The sequence below is a fragment of the Falco biarmicus genome, chromosome 4 (assembly GCF_023638135.1).
Source record: "Falco biarmicus isolate bFalBia1 chromosome 4, bFalBia1.pri, whole genome shotgun sequence".
Taxonomy (NCBI): domain Eukaryota; kingdom Metazoa; phylum Chordata; class Aves; order Falconiformes; family Falconidae; genus Falco; species Falco biarmicus.
In genome coordinates, this window is record NC_079291.1 from 5,771,453 (window position 1) to 5,788,626 (window position 17,174).

A 17,174-nucleotide genomic window follows, 5' to 3' on the forward strand; every position below is an offset into this window, starting at 1 on the left:
CATTAGTAAGTCAACCACACCAACTCAGAAATACTTGGGGGGGGGGGGGGGGAAGTAAAAATAACCCATTTTCCACCTCCTCTTGAAGGAGACTTTTGATTGTTTGAGTTTTAGTTTTAACATGCAAGTCACTCAGCTAGCCAGTCCAGTCAAACCAGAAACATGTAAAAGTCTGATTCTGAAGAAAAATTTTCATTATCACAACTCAGAGATGAATGCAGACATTCAGGTCTATGCTCCTGTAAAGTCTTCTTTTCTTCTACACATAAGGATCATCCTCAAAGACTGAAACAGAAATAAATTGAGATAAGATAGGAAGTGACATTATCTAAGGGAGTAAAGGAGGTTTATTAAGTAGTAGTAGAAACAGGCCTCATTCATGTTGCCCACATCCTGGGGGATGTATAGCCCATCCCTGAAATAAAACAGCCATTTTGACCAACACCAGCATATGCTATGGTCTTTTCAGTATTCTGCACAAAGAAGTGCTATGCAAACCACTTCATTTTGCTATTTCATAGAACAAATAAAAGGCATAATAAGTGTGCAGTGAAAAATCATACTGTATGTAAAGAAATTCCCAGTCTTATGGGTATGTAATCAGCATAACAAAGGAGCATGAGAGAAAGCAACTCAACTTCTAATCACGTTTTAGCTAACAGGTTGGTAGACACAACCATATGGAACAAGTAACGCCTCTTGTACTGAATGAATGGAATGCACTTCAGCTGTCTTTGCTGTTTTTAAATTATTAAGATTACGAGCACACTATCTACTTGAGAACAATGTCAGAAAGCTAGAACATTGCAACTTCCGAAGCTCAAATATCATCAAACGCAAGGTCTCCGGCATGTTCCATCTTACTCTAAAAATTTCCAAAAAGAAAATAAATAAAAGAGAAATCACTAAACATCAGTTGTAGTTCCAACAACAATATATGTGTAATATATAACTGAAGGTAAACAATTGAAAGAAGACTGCATATTAGAAAATAGTCAGTAACAAAAATGAAACCTTGCATCATGGGACTTTTGGCAATTCTTCCATATGACTCCTCCCTCCTCCGGTCTTCCTTCCATATCTTTAATCATCTGTTAGTAGAAATTTTTGTGGAAACGGTTGTCAAAAAGAAACAGTGAGGATGATCATGTTTTCACAGAAGCACTGTTAATAATACACAAGGAAATAAATAATACTTCAGTTGCAATTTTCTAAGCTTTTTAGCAAAATATTCACTAATCTCTTGCTTCATATAGAGTATCTGGAGACAAGATCTCTAACCCAAAACCCTTCTACCCAATCAGGCCAATGACCAATTCCTAATATCAGACAAGAAAGTGCTGAGGTTTTTTCTAACCTATTTACATATTCTACCCCTTCTCCCTTTTGAAAAGGAACTATTTCTCTACTTTTAACAACTTAATCTACAAGTAAAACAATCCCTTGGGTAACACTCCCTATGACTCCCCTCACATTAGCAGATCTTGGTCCTCACGGTGTACTCTAACCATGCTAGTACCTGTTTGAGAAACAACACAGCATAAAATAAGAAATCCAGAGGGTTTTTGGAGTGCATTGACAACAACTTCATGACACAAATTACCAAGAAGCTGTTGAGAGGGAGGCTTTCCGCTGGACCTCATACTTACAAACAAGGAATAACTGATCAGGGATATAAAAGCTAGAGGCAACATTAGCTGCAGTGACCATAAGATGGTGGAATTCAGCATCCTGAGAGGAGGGAAAAAAGCAAAAAGCAGGATCATAACCCAAGACTTCAGTAGAGGAGACTCTGAACTGTCCAGGGATCTGCTCGGAAGAACCCCATGGCAGACTGTTGTGGAGAGAAGGGTCCAGGAAAGCTGACCAATTGTCAAGGATGTCCTCCTTCAAGCTTAAGAATGGTTCATCCCAAAAAGCATGAAAACAAGCAAACGTGGTAGATGACCTCAATGGATGAACAAGGAGCAGCTGGCAGAACTCAAACACAAAAAGGAGTGTACAGGAGATGGAAGCAGGTACAGGCAACCCAAAAGGAATACAGAGACATCGTCCAGATATGCAGGGATGGGGTTAGGAAGCCAAAGCCCAGTTGAATGTGGCAAGGGATCTGGAAAGCATCAGGTATATCAGCAGCAAAAGGAAGACGAGGGAATGTGTGAGTCTACTGCTGAAGTGTAAGGCCAAGATCCTCAATACTTTCTTTGCTTCAGCCTTTACTGGCCGGATGAGCCTCGAGCAATCCCAGGTTCATGAAACCAGTGTGAAAGTCCAGGGCACAGCAGACTGATCCAGGTGGAGCAGGATCAAGTTTGGGAATATTTAAACAAACCGGATGCACACAAGTCCACGGGCCTCACATGGGATGGACTCACAAGTGCTGAGGGAGCTGGCTACTCTCATTGCTAGGCCACTCACAGTAATCTTGGAAAGGGCAGGGTCCTAGGGACTTGAGCAAACCAAACGCCATTCCTCTCTTGAAGGAGAGCAAGAGGGAGGATCCATGGAAGTACACACTGGTCAGCCTCACATCTATCGCCAAAAAGAATTACCTTATGTGCCACACTACAGGCTGGGGGCCAAGCACCTGGAAAGCAGCTTTGCAGAAAAGGACCCAGGCATCCTAGTGGACACCGAGTTGGCCGTGAGCCAGCACTGTGTCCTCACAGCAATAAAGGCCAAGACCATTAGGAAGACAATTACCAGAAAGTCGAGGGAGGTAATTATTCCCCTTTAGACAGCCCTGGTGATACACTTGTGGGGTACTGTATGCAGTTCTGGGCTCCACAGTATGAGAGACACGAATCTATTAGAGTACGTCCAACAGAAGGCATGAAAATGATTAAGGGTTTGAACTATAAGAAATACAAGCAGATGCTGAGAAAGCTGAGATTGTTTAGCCTTGAGAAGAGAAGGCTCAGGGGATTTAATCTATTTCTACACATTTCTGATGGGAGGGAGTACAGAAGATGGAGGCTGACTCTTCTCAGTAGTAGTCAGAAAACAAAAATTAACGGATACAAATACAAGAAATCCCATTTAAAAATAAGAAAAAAAAAATTTACCATGAGGATAATCAAAGACTGGAACAGGTTGTCCAGGAGTTATGCAGTTTCCACCTTTGCAGATATTCAAAACCCACCCAGACAATGTCCTCAGTTCTAGCTGACCCTGCTTTGAACTGACGGGTTGGACTAGATCATCTCCAAAGGTGCCTTCTGACCTCAACTATTCTGTGGTTTTGTAATTTGATTTATGGGAAAACATAAACATTTTTGCTCAAGTAATTTGTATTAAACAAATATTTATACATCACTAGTGTTAATTATATAGAATCAGCAATAGGACTTTAAATAGCTTGTAAATGTAGGTCTTCCCAAATCACTGTACTAACCATATTTCTTCAAACATTTAGTCACATGCATTTTTCTGTTTTCTGGGTTTTTTTAAGAATCAAAGCATCATGTGAACAAAACATGGTACTTGATAGCATGATCTTAATGAAATAACTATATAAAAATATTTTTTTAAGTCAAAACATACACACACACATTGACACTTAACTTGAATTTAACTAGAGCATGAGTTTTGAACATAAGAGAATTTGCACATGCACTCATGTTTGTGCCAGAAGAGCACAAGAACTGCAAAGAAATCTTTTGTAGGAAAAAGTTTTGGTAAATGTTGAGAAGCAAAGCCTTACAAGGCAGGTAAACTAATGGAGGTATATATGAGTAAAATTACAACATCAACATTTTAATTTCTATACTCAGGACGCCAACTAAGCCTTGCAAATTACACAAATTTTTACCTTAAACAACTTGGAACACTGAAGAAACAATGTATCGCAGGGAATTTACTTAAGAAAAGCTCTATCATACTGAGCCAAATGTCTTTTTTCAGACAATATGAGGGAAGGGGGGGGTGTCTGCATTAATTTTTTTTGGTACCTATGAGTTTTTTAAATGATGATGTACTTTCTGGAGAAGATCAACAAAAGTAGAAATGAGTAAATCAGAGTTAGAAGTAATCAAACATGTTATAATTTGCACTCCTACTGTTGCAAAATACAGCAAGATAAACTTCAGAAACAGTAAGCAATTATTACCCTGTGCATTTTATGCTCCTGGTAGCAGTAGTTTTTAACACCATGCCTAGGCACTGGCTCATGACTGCCTCCTATCCCTTTTAACTGTCTTTTTATCAGTCCTTCCTTGAACTAGCACTAATGTAGTCAGATCAGAAAATTAATAAAGATTACAACTAACATAGCAAAATAATGCATGGATACACACGCAACAGTCGGCATTAAACTGGTAAGAACATGTGACTAGGGAAAGGGTCTTAGCAAGGCCACCTTCTCCAGTTTCTGAAGCGATTCTCCCAATCCATCACCCTTACTATGCTTCCATTTATATTGCAGAGCACCATTTATTCCAACAAAAACTAGACTAGCTGTCCCACAACAAAGGTGACTGAAAAAGCAGTTCATGTTGATCTAGAGGGGATAAAATGTTCATATTATGCATATCATCTATATTTCCAGCTAAGGCAAATTCTAATCACTCAGTAGTAGCCAGAGTATTTATTTTTTTTAATCACTTGCGAGTATTTATTTTTTTTAATCACTTGCCCACATAAACTGCTTTGGAGTTGCCAAATAAGACTGCAAACTGACAGCAAGGTGCACAATCTCTGCTACAATATAGTCTCTATAAAACATGCAAAGAACCAAGAACCTCTGGCTCACTTCAGTATTTAAATGTCTTAAGAGAAGAAAACAAAAAACTAACAAACAAAAAAACCCCCAAACAAACAAAAACCAACCAACCAAAAAACCAAAAGACTTTCCTTTTTACTTTTAAAAAAATCAGTTTTTCTAAAAGATTTTCCAAAATTTCCATTGGCAATGATTATGAAAGCTGAGGTGTATCTCTCCCCAAATGGCAAACTCATACTTTACTGTTTCGCTACTTAGCAATATTACTTTCCCAAGGTCAGCTTAATCCTGTAATTAATAGGTTTACATCATTAACAGCCTCTTGTACTCATTTAGAGCATTTTGCCACATAATTTTTTCCTAGTGTTAGTTCACAAAGCAAAATATCTCCCTTATTGTTTCTGAACGTTTCTGAACTCTGCCCTGTCCCAAGCCACCACCAACAGCTTCACCTTGATTCTCACAAGATAAAGTGAACGTGGTTAACTCAGTTCAAGATTAGGATTCTTTGTCCATAAGAATTACGGGTGAGATTGAACTTTCCTTTGGAAAGTAAATCTCAGTTGCCCTTTTTCTATAGTGCTGATAATATGCCTTAAAAGAAGACACCCAGACCAGTCCTATGGTCAACACTACCCAGTGATTTTAAAAATCACCCATTTGAATGTACTGCAAGAGGAAGTCAGAAAAGAAAAAAAGAAGAGATCTTTCAAAAACAGTTGTAGCATGTAAAAGAAATTATCACGAGTGACTGCAGGGAAAACATCAGCAATAGGTTTTCAAGAAATCTGGCTTGGGTCACTGAAAAGAAAACAGGCAGGTGCTAGGCTGCCCAGCCCAGGTCACTGCAGGGAGAACAACTGCTGGTTACGTGAGTCTTGCCTGGGACACAGAAGTGGTACTTGATTCTACCTAGCAATTTTTTAATACATGCTTGATGATTTTAGTATGGGAAAAAAGCTGCAAAATAGGTAAGGATTTTTTTTTTGTGGGTGGAGCTATGACAAATTAAGCCATTTATTTAGTAACAATACTTGGTTTTATTCTCTTTTACATGTAGTTGTACACCCAAGAAAAACAGTACAAATGTTGACTTGCTACACATATCTACATCTGAAACAGAAATAAGAGTTTCTGAAGTGCTCTACCAAGTTATCAATATTTTAACAGCTCTTAAAAGCTGGTTTATAGTAATGCAGATACTTTCAGGACCGTAGGGTCTACATTCGCTCCATATTAACTATAGCATATCTTAAGATACTTTGCTCTCACATTCATACGGGGGTCAGAAGACAGAGTGTCTTCTGATCATTATATCCACAATCATTTTAGCAGAGAGTTAAAGAACTTTTTATAACCCACCAAACAGTTTTCAAATTGACTTAAAGAGTTGTTCATCCACCCAAGGTTTTTATTCAAACCTCTGCCATTGTAATTTGTGGATTTTGTTACAGAGAACTGAACTCACAGTACAGATCCTGGTAAGCAGAAGTTTTTAAAGTGAATTTTTCCATGATTGCCCAGCTCCCTGTTTCATGACTCATGCATTCCTTCCAATTATATTATTCATCACTCCTTTTCATGAAGGCAAGAAATTCTAAATGATTACCATCTTGATTTGTCTGAGCACAGAAAAAAATATCTTTAGAATCAATGGACAACTCTACTCAATTGATCAGCTACTTATTCAAAATATGTTTCACTGAAAATGCAGAATACGCCTTCAGATGTGCCTGTAGTTTTACTAATTGTTCTCAGAACGTACTGCATGCACATGCATACAATAACATCTCTCTCTAAGAAACAGTCTCAAGAGTAATACTGTAGATTTTAGGTGATTAAAGAGAAAAAAAGACATTTTTTTCAGGTTGTTACCAAATATACTTATTACTCCCAAGTTATTTTTACATTCACTCCCAGGTAGCGTGTGTATTTATTAAGAACAAGTAGGCATAGCAAGCCAAATAGAACTCTTGATAAATTGCGAATGAAAATGTTAAGAACATTATTTTTTGAACCAATTAAAGAAGCGATAACTTTAATAGTTATTTAATAGAGATAAAGAAGACATACCATGGCAAGGAGTTGCATAGTACAGAAAGAAAACCAGTTCTGTATAGAAACAGAAAAAAGTAAATCTATCTAGTCAAATAATTGCAACAATTTAATTTGTTGGCTGCAAATCAGAAGAAATTTCAAAGAGCTTATACATCAGGTTGCTAGATTACTCATATGCACCAACTATGTCTGTACCAATAGATACCATAATTCCAAAAGGACTTAATTCTTGCTTACCTGAATCCACAGATCTTACTGATTTCATGTTAAAACTTATAGTACAAAAGTTGTTTTGCAGTATGAATCTAAAACCTCCCAACTTTTCTATGAAATGCTAGAACTGACATAAATATGATAAAATGGGACAATTCCAGATGCCTAAGGTCTTTGAAAATTCTGGTCAACTGAAATATGGCAGTTACACACACACACACACTCACAAGAAGCAATATAAACAACAACCAGAAAAAGGAGAATAACAAAGCTCATTGTATTTTATATCTTTTGCTGTTTTTGCAACCAATATAAGGGATGTTTTTAATGTTTGTTGATCCTCACAACAGAGTAAGGAACATTAAATCCAGCTATAACCATATGTCAAATGCAAAAGCCTGGGATAAAGAAAATAGTCTAAAATTAGTGTTTACTAAATATAATGTTGTAAGAGAATATATTCATCAACTTCAGTGCCACTATCAGCTTGTCGTAAGTTACACTCCAATGTTTACAGATCAGAATTTCAGCTGAAAGGAAAAACATGTTTCAGTAGAGACAAGTCACCACACTAGGCACAGCCTTCTTCACTGAACTTCTTGCATCTTCACTGTATTGCTGACAAGATGTTAGAGGCTCTTTGTTTAAGGCTCTTTCTGGTAGGCATCTTAACAATTCTGATAAGACCGCATGGCAGGATAGAGTATGCTGGTAGTATTCCACAAGTGTGCTAACTTCATAAAAATAAGGGTATGTTACACTAACAAAATCGATGGTTATGTTCTCTCAGCATTGGAGACAGAGTGAAGTATGCATGAACAAGACTAAGCTATTCTGACTACCACCTTGCTAGTAAGTTGCATCTGAGGTAATGTGTATTGCTAGTATAAATAAACTGGCAGAGTGCTCCTGATATGGACTTGACCTAACTCATCAAAACACATTTAAATGAAAAGGAGAATTATCAAAATCTTTCTGGATTTGAGGTAGAGAAACTCAATGAGCTACATGTCTGAAGCTGCTGGTCATCTTTTAGGTGCTACTCATTTTCCTGCAGTTAACACACATTCAAAAAATCCAGCAAATATTGAAGTTTATATAATATTCACTACCATTACTGAAATACAACTGGTTACTGTAATTCCCACGAGGACTTTTTTCACTGCCTTCAAAATAGGAGGCATTTCCTCTCCAGGAAAGGTCATCGTGATATGTGGATAGTTTATATCAGATGACTTTATGAAAATCATATGGAAGAAATGAGAAGGGGAGATATTGTGAACCCCAAAAATATTAGATTGCAGTTTACACTATAAACATCTGAGAGCACGCTTTGCATAAAAATACAAAACAATGAAAATAGTGCAAATAGAAAAGCTATGTGTGTGTGTGTAGCTAGTAATAAAGCTACTTACTGTTAAAAGGCTTTCATAGAACAGGCTGCTGCAGTTCAATATTCAAGTTAAAATTCACAACTTACTATGTGAATGTTTAACCATGCAGCTGTAATATCTTCTAACGTTCTTTCAGATAAAATTGTAACATCTTTCATACAATGAAAGTTATGTATATAGATGTACAAATGCATTGTATGGAGGCGGGTATTTTTATAATATATTAGGATGATTTACCTCTGCTGTTGCTTTCAGATGTCCAAAACAAAAGACCCTGTGCTTCTTAATAACCCACTGTTGATACTAATATTATGCCTGTGTGTTTCTGTCATCACACTCTCGCTTCCCATGGTTACACTACTTCCTCTCCAATTCCCATTTTTCTACAGCTCCTGTCTCCATATGGGATCCTTAGTTCATGTCATGAACAACTGCTTGCTCCTTTTTGACCATGCTATAGAACACATTCCCAGACCTAGCATGGTAACATCTTGCTGGCTGTACCTTCTTCCACTTGCACACATCTTCTCTAGACACTGCTGCAAAGATTTTTCTACCTCTACTGCCTTGAGGTTTTTTGTTTTGTTGGGTTTTTTTTAGCTAAGGTCTTACTACAATCCATATTTTACGTCAACTTATATTTTAAATAATGTTTGAATCACTTCTTTTCAAAACATCATGCTTTCATCACCGACAGCTCTGATCAATCCTACATTCTTTAACACAGACTTCCAAAATGCATTGCAAAGCAGCTTCCCTACAAAGTGAAACAGCTTGGATATTCGTTTTACAAAGCCAATGCACGTGTTTGGTTCCAAATACTGGAGTATTTCTCTAGTAATTCCTTCAAAGGACTTTTTAATACTTGCAAAGTTTGATTTGAGAGAGTGCTGACCCCTATTCTGTGAAGCAAGTTAGCGTCATGAGGATGACAAAATCAAGTCTTATTGTGGCAAGAAGAAACATCATTTAGTGTCAACAACACACTGCTATTGATTTGAACTCCTCCTTGCCTCACGGGTGAAATAACAAGCTCCTACACACAGACTCTCTAAGCATACCAATAGAGGAAAGAGGCAAGAAAAATACTAAAAATGGCTGTATTAAAGATACAACAGGAAATATATGACTCATGAGATGAAAATTCTTTTATCTGTATGGAATAAATTGAAGAAGAGCTTAATATGGCTTCTGCGATTTCTATGGAGTTAGATTAGAACAGAAATACACCTACCAATAATACACCAGATTTAGGCTTCCCAACCAGCACTCCCTGTGAAACAAGTCAGCTTCATTTTCATTATCTAATACTTGACTATTCAAGTTTTTAAAATGACACCTTATTTTAGCATCCTGGTTGGCCATTTCAGTGTAAAATGGGGAACTGATAGAGCATACAGGGTGGATTATCCTCTCACATTACTGGCAGGATCTCTTTAAAACACAGCTAAGAAACAGTCTGTCAACACAGATAGGTTCACTTCTTTTATATTTTTGAACAACAGACTGCAATTTTAAGAAAAAAATCCATATTATCTTAAGGGATAAAAAAAATAAAACCATAGTTAGTCGTGCAACATCAATATAAATACCACTTTGCACATTAATAGTCCTTTTCTAGAATTTAAAGCCATGCCTTTAAGCGAATTACAAAACAAAAATTGTAGTGAGTTTAAATACTACTTATGTTGTCTAATTGCACCCAGAATTTAAGCTCATTTCAAACACTTTTGTAGCACCAAGGTTAGCATGCTAGAATTCCACAGTCCACCTCGTAAAACGTGGAGAAAGCAATACACAAGGCATAAAAAATTATTTCAAGATAACTTCTTTTTAAAAATACTGAAGTATAGGGAACAAAGCTATTTTCATTCCACATCCAGAAAATGGATGAGGTGTGAAAGAAATCTCTTGTTTAATGTGACCTTTGGCTGTACTTTCACTTGTCATCATTATGAAGTAGCTACTTTCAGTGCCAACACATAAGCTGTGTTATATTACCCTATAACAGTAGTAGCACGTCTTTCAGGAAGTGTTTCATACTCCAAGAAACTGGTGGCAGAATGCATTGACAGCACTTACCTTTGTAACTGCTTATAATAGGTCTTACTCAACAATAAGACCTCATTTACACAAGGAAATAAGAGTGACTGTACTAAATTTCATAGAGCATGTCGCATAAACTAGTATATGTTGAAGAACTCCCTTGGAGTTCTCAGCTTCAGTGAAAACATTCAAATAAGGAGAAATGCAAATTTCAGATTGGAACTCTGCCCCAAATAATAATATTCAGAGCTTTGTTACTGTGCACAGACCAAAAATACTGCATCGTTAAGATCTGCAACATACTTTTCTTAACGTATGTAATTAAGAAAATATTTCTGGAAAGCAAATGAATTTGAAATTCAAGTAAGATTAATAGAACAAATATGAGAAATTTACGTTTTATACTATGGTAGCAAGCTGCAGAATAAAAATCAGAAGCTATCATTATCCAGAGCTGTTCATCTAACACAGTGGAGAGAAAAAACCATTGATACATACTGTACACACATTTTTATCCATGTATATAAATCAAAGGAAACAGCTTCCTTTAAGGCAAGCATATGAAGATACTAAAGCAAGATACAAATTAAATATTCATACATTCAATATTTCAAAATAAGGAATTTGGATACACACATGCATAATTTAAGTTCTATAGTGAAACCTGTCTACAGAGGCCATTTCTACTGTATTTCAACAGCACTGAAACTCGAAATGTACAATGCAGCCTTTCCATGCTGTGTTAAAACTTTAAAGTATATAGCAATTCATTTCAAGCGCTAAACATAGAATAAAGGCCACGTTATGCACACGGCACTTTTGCAGCGGAACTGCTGCTTTGCCCTCCTCATTTCAGCTCTGAGACAGGGCTGTCAGTCACACTGCTCTCCTGCAAGGTGCCTTCCGACCGCCCAGCAAGTTCCCTCGCTGGGAACTGAGGTCAAATGGGCAACTTCAGCCAAGAGGCTCACTGGTCCTGAAAAACCCACCGGTCAGTATTGACACCGAGTCAAATTCTGATCGCAGGCACCTGTTTTAAACTCCACAGAGCTGGTGCTCATAGGTAAAGCCTAAAATTGGCCCCTTACCTTGCTTTTATACATTCACCCAAGCCTCTCTGGAGTAAAAGATGAGATTTCAGACCTTTTTAATTGGCAAAAGAAAGCAACGCAAAACCAGCCTTCACAACAATATGTTTTGCAGTAGGAATGATTCTTTGTGAACACAGAACCTGAGAGTAGTTTACATGCAACACAGACATGTTACATTTTCAGAGATTATAAATTCCTATGCACACAAAAAACTGTGGTGAAAAAACCCACCCTACCACCCACCTTCCAGCCTCAACACACATCATCTTCTGCATGTGCCTGAAGATATCACCATTCCTCCCCGTATATTTAAAACCTTGCTGCTAAAAAGGAACTCTCCACATGAGTTATTAATGTGAAGATACTATTTTCTTATTAGAAGTTAAATGTATTAGTTCAAATATCAAGAGTCTCATTTTAAAAACATCCATTTTATTAGCAGAAAAATATCTCAAGTTAACTTTAAGAATACTTAAAGAGTACTTACATAAGAGGAAAACAGAACTACTCTATTTCTACATGTTTTAAAGTAAACAGTTATCTTTGCTTCTTAAAGGTCATTCATTTGATCTTGACACATCTATGAAATTATAGAAGCAAAAGCTAAATAAGTAGAAAAGTGATATTAAGCAATATAAAGCTAAGCAAAATTAGTATCTACATGGTAAATTACTTCATTGAAAACCATCTATGGATTCTGCAAAGAATATACTTTTGCCTTAGAGCTAGTACTTTAATTTTCAAGAACCAAGGAAAAAAAAATCAAAACTAGTCAGTAACAATGCAGCGTCGAAAAGCAATAAACTCAAAATTAAGTTATAAATAATTTAAAGCATGTCATGAAGATGTATTAATAATTCATCAGATAAATAATTTACTAAATAATCAAATAAATAAATAATGAAATACATAAATAAATCAGCAAATAAATAATTCTGCAAAATAACCTAAACAATAAGTCACTAAAACAAATGACAAACCTATGAAACTACAATGATTTTCTAAATTCTGATAGTTTTAAATAAACAAATGTATATAAACTAGATCAATCTTTGGTGGATAGAGAAGTATTTTTCACTGCTATTGGTGAATTCCTGATTACACTGCACAAGGATACAATTTTAGATTTTACAAGAGTGCAGTTTTTCCCTTGTAAATTATTAACATGATTGCTACAATACATCCTGCTCTGTATTTTACATGTAAATCCCTTTATGTAGTTCATTTTTTCCCCAAAAAAAATGAAAATCTCTTTACAACATTCTTAATTCACGGGTGTTGGTTTTTTTTTTTTGTCCTAGGTGCAGTACTTACAATACTGCAATAGCCTTCTTGGTGGTTCTCTTACTGTCTTCTGTAAACCTTCAGAAGTTTTGCTGCAGGGGGAAAACAAGTAGAATAACCTTAATTATTACAGATGGTATCTCATTCATTAGCAGATGACAAAATTTTATTTGAAAGCACAAGAAAAGCTGTTTTATAATTCTACAAAGCAACTTAATGTGAAACAGCCATTACAGTTTGCAGACTACCAAAAGTTTTTAGAAGTCTTTGGTGGAACGAGTTCAAGCAGACTGAGGCCTGTTTTTTGTATTTAAGCTGACACACAATCTGTGCAAACTGGCACTAATTCAGATGTAAAGACAAACCACGAGAAGGACAAAATACTTGGCTGACATCTAATGTTATCCTTGATTTTGGAAGTTCATAGCCCTTGAAAGAATACAGTGAGATCACTTAATATCCACTATTTAAGAACATTCACAATTTAATTATAACACTGCACTCCAAAGCCAAGACTGGTACCACAGAGGTCAAAATCCACTCATCTTCCAAATCAATTTTCATTCTCCATTTATTTTATGAATAATATTGACAGTCACCATAGTTTTCTTCAAAGTGGTATTCTGTAAATATAGCAGTTAAAGAAATGTGCCAGAAGTGTAATCATGTCATCAATTTTTATCCATTCTGTCAAAAAGGTTTATTTGCTTTCTTCTGTAACACACATTGCAGGAAAGAGTGAGACATGGTTTTATGAATCATGCTACTGACATGGCTCCTTGATCTCCATACAGGACTGTAAAACTGAATGAATACATCAAACCTGAGGTTATACATTGTATATATGTATGGTTTTTTGCTACTTGGTTCAAAGGAAATTAGTATGCAGTTTTGTTTCAGCTGGTAAGATCTCAAATGGTTGATGGTGCTGCTGTATTTCAGCATTTAAAAGCATAAAGGATAATTTACTCTTAAAACTACCTTGGCACATTATATTTAACAAGTCTCAAATTCTCTTTAGGGATTATAATAAGGAAACACTTTGCTTAATCATAAATTTTATATTTATCTTGGCTAAACACCCTCCTTTGGATAGACTGCCATGTTTTGTCAAGAAAAATCAACACAGTGGAAATGAAGTACTTGTTCTGTTGTGTGGTCATTCAAAAGAGTATGTAGAAGCAATGTAAATGTGCACCAGCGCTGCTGATAATTTCACGCTCTCATACACTCATTTCAATTTGCTTTAAAAAGGACTATTCCTCCTGGCTAAATATAGTCATCATGAAAAAGCATACCTCCCCTCTGAGCTAATAACACTGCAAGCCCCAAAACACAAGAGTACAAAAAACTTCTATATTGTAAGGAATCTGAAGCACTTCTTTCTCACAATATGTTTCTGAAGTGGGAGAAGTGAGACAGACTGGCTTTTTGCTAAGGTATTCTCTTTTAGTGCCCAGATTTCTGTTTGAGAATGACAATACATTCCCACACCGCATCTGTGAATCCCATCCACCCCCAAAACAAATCCTACACTTCCCAAATCCTTCTTTTCTAATGTAATGGATCCTTGCAAAAACAACATATACCCTCAGACATTTTGAGGATTACTGGGAGGCTCAGGAATGATCCTGAGGTTCTAGAATTAGACCCTTCTCTAGGAAGTACCACTTAGTCATAGATCATCTTCATTCATCTACAGCTTGGGAGCCTCTGGTAGCAAAGTGATTTTTCACCAATGAGTTACAGTAGAGCTAAAATTGTAGTTAAGACATCGGTGATTGTAAAAACACATTTTTTCTTTCTTTTAAAGTTTACTTAGTTTTTAATTACTTTCATGTTTAATTTGGGCTTCTAATCTAGGGTTACAGAACTGTCCTCTCCACCCAACTAAAGAGTCATTAATTCCCTGCTCCAATAGACATGTACATCATTTAAAGAAAGGACACAAAACAGCCAGTCACCTGGGATACAGCCACCTTTCTCTTGCCATCAAATGCAAATTCTATCCTACACAAGAGTAAAGGACGGAAACAGAATTTGATTCCATTCCTCTGTTCTGCCAGCTGGTCCTTTTCCCCCCAACGCAGTACAGGTTCCTTTACTCAACAGATCATATAGAAGATTGGTCAATGGAAGACTGAAGCAAAAGGCTGTGTCATTCAGGTGTACTTCATGGAGCAGGAATAAGAGATATCTAGTAATTGTGCGTGTTCTGTACTCTGCCCAGGCTGAGAAGCTGAGTGCTACAATGATGGAGGCCACCTTGCTGGTACTCAAGTTAATTTGGGTGATAAGGCAAGGAACTGGATTGCACCACATACCCAAGAACAAATTTCAAATACTTACAATGGCAAAATTATAGATAAAGTTCACAGTAAAAAGCACTGAGCAACAGGATCTTCTACTCTCCACCTTTGGGTACTGATATCAACAGGAAGTTTCTTAGTTTGCAAGTACAAATCAGATGAAAAGAAACTGCATGCTGCTGCTTCTTCCCTTTGGGAACTCATGAACATCGGAATCAGGTAAATTTTAGAAAGAGGTTACCATATAATTTCAAAATTTAGGACAGGAAATATTTTTTTTTTTATTGTTCAGGAGTAAACACACAGGAAAGGAGAAAGGCTGGACAGACAATATTTAAAAAAATTACAGGTAATGTAAGGTGCAGACCACTATATTCTGACTTACATTTCAAGGATTCCTTGAATCGTTATGAGTTACACAGAATGTTTTGCATTATCAATGAAAAAAAATAATACTGCAATGGATTATTATATTCAGGAACTTTAAAAATGTGTAAATCCTTTCCAGGTCAGAAGCCTCATTCCTCTGCCACACTTCCCTCACTCTATTTATTACAACTGATTTTAATTAAATTAAAAGTTATCTGTTTGGTCCACTTCATGTAGAAAGATTTTTTTGTGACTCCATACAGTACTCAATTTTTTTAATATCTCTCTGATATATTTTTATCACACAAAAGCAAAGATTGCTTCTTATACATACTGTATAAGTCTAACAACTGCAAAAGTATCCTAGTCTTACAGTCAGTTATAGGCTAATTTTGAGTATGTTCCTGTAAGAAAGAACTTTGAGTATTTCTTGAATAACTTTTTAACCAGCTTCTTCCAACTGTCTCAGTAAAAAATTGATTTAGAAGTATTAGAATATATAGTAAAATGTAAAGTCTCAAACTACTGAATTAACTGCTAACAACACACCACACAGCTCATTTGACTGTTACGACCCACGTTTCCTAGTTGATTTTTAGATAAAAACAGGCAGATTACTAGCAAAGGTTTATCTCAAATTCCCACATGTACAGCATGCCACATTAAATATATGCAAATCAACATCTTTCTCCTCTAGTTTTTTTGAGCTGACAACTCATATGACCTGAAGCCATGGTTAACGATTACAATTATTTGACTTTCATATTTATACAATCAGTCATCAGATATGCATGTTAATTGTTTTTAACAGATAGTTTTGTATTCTAATGATCAACAGTAAGCGTACATTTTACCAGCTTCTTGATTTATAAGAAAATAAAACTTGTATCAGTTTTCACAATTAACCCTTCATTGTATCGATTTGCAGTATTCACTGATGACTTCACAGTATGTTAACCTCGAAGTACTCCAAACTAGGAGATCTTTATTTTTGTAGCAAAATCTGATTTTCCAGTTAAAGACACTCTTCTATTGCATTTAAAAAACACAATTGCTACCCTATTTAAATAATATATTGTCTATTAATTAGAAATGGTGAAACATAATTAATGCTTAAATGGAATGGGCAAAAAAGTAATTTACAGTTATTTCATATTCACATTTTGCTACTTGAAGTTTTTTTCTCTTTTACAAAGAGCATTAGTCCCACAATTCTTGATTCTAATAAGCCCTCAAATGTCATATACATGACAAAGTACAACCCTACATTTAAGATCCTTATTTCTCAAATAATATGCTTAAGGCCAAAGCATTCCTCTATCACAAAATGTATTACTGTATCGGTTAAGGGTTTTTTTCACATATTCTTTGCAATTAAGTTTTTATTTCAGATTCCCTATTTACTGAAGCATCAAATACAAAATTACAAATTGCTCAGATTTGCGCACGAAGGACTGACTATTTGTTAGTTTATACAGTGTGCAATTATCATCTTACGCAATTAATGGTGGTTGCTCTTTAACAATATCCATATATAAGGGAGTGGATATTGCCTTTTACTGTCAAAACGAACAGATCATGTCATTCCATGGAAGGGCTCTCCCAATTTAGGCCTTAATTGTTGTTGGACTAAAGGCTTATGCTCCAATTCTGATAAAGCAAGAGCTGCTGAATCCCTTTCTCCGTTTAT

At 36.0% G+C, this 17,174-nt stretch overlaps 1 protein-coding gene across 3 annotated transcripts in view; it reads right to left on the reverse strand.

Moving 5' to 3' along the window:
• TBC1D5 (TBC1 domain family member 5) overlaps positions 1-17,174 on the reverse strand; it is a 326,157-nt gene that overhangs the window by 284,176 nt on the left and 24,807 nt on the right. For 2 of the 3 annotated variants that reach the window (XM_056337722.1, XM_056337723.1), the window contains exon 2: positions 12,837-12,898. The exons of the other annotated variant lie outside the window; for it this stretch is intronic. The gene's annotated coding sequence lies outside the window, so the exon portion shown is untranslated. The remainder of the gene's footprint in view (positions 1-12,836; positions 12,899-17,174) is intronic. 3 annotated transcript variants of the gene reach the window in all.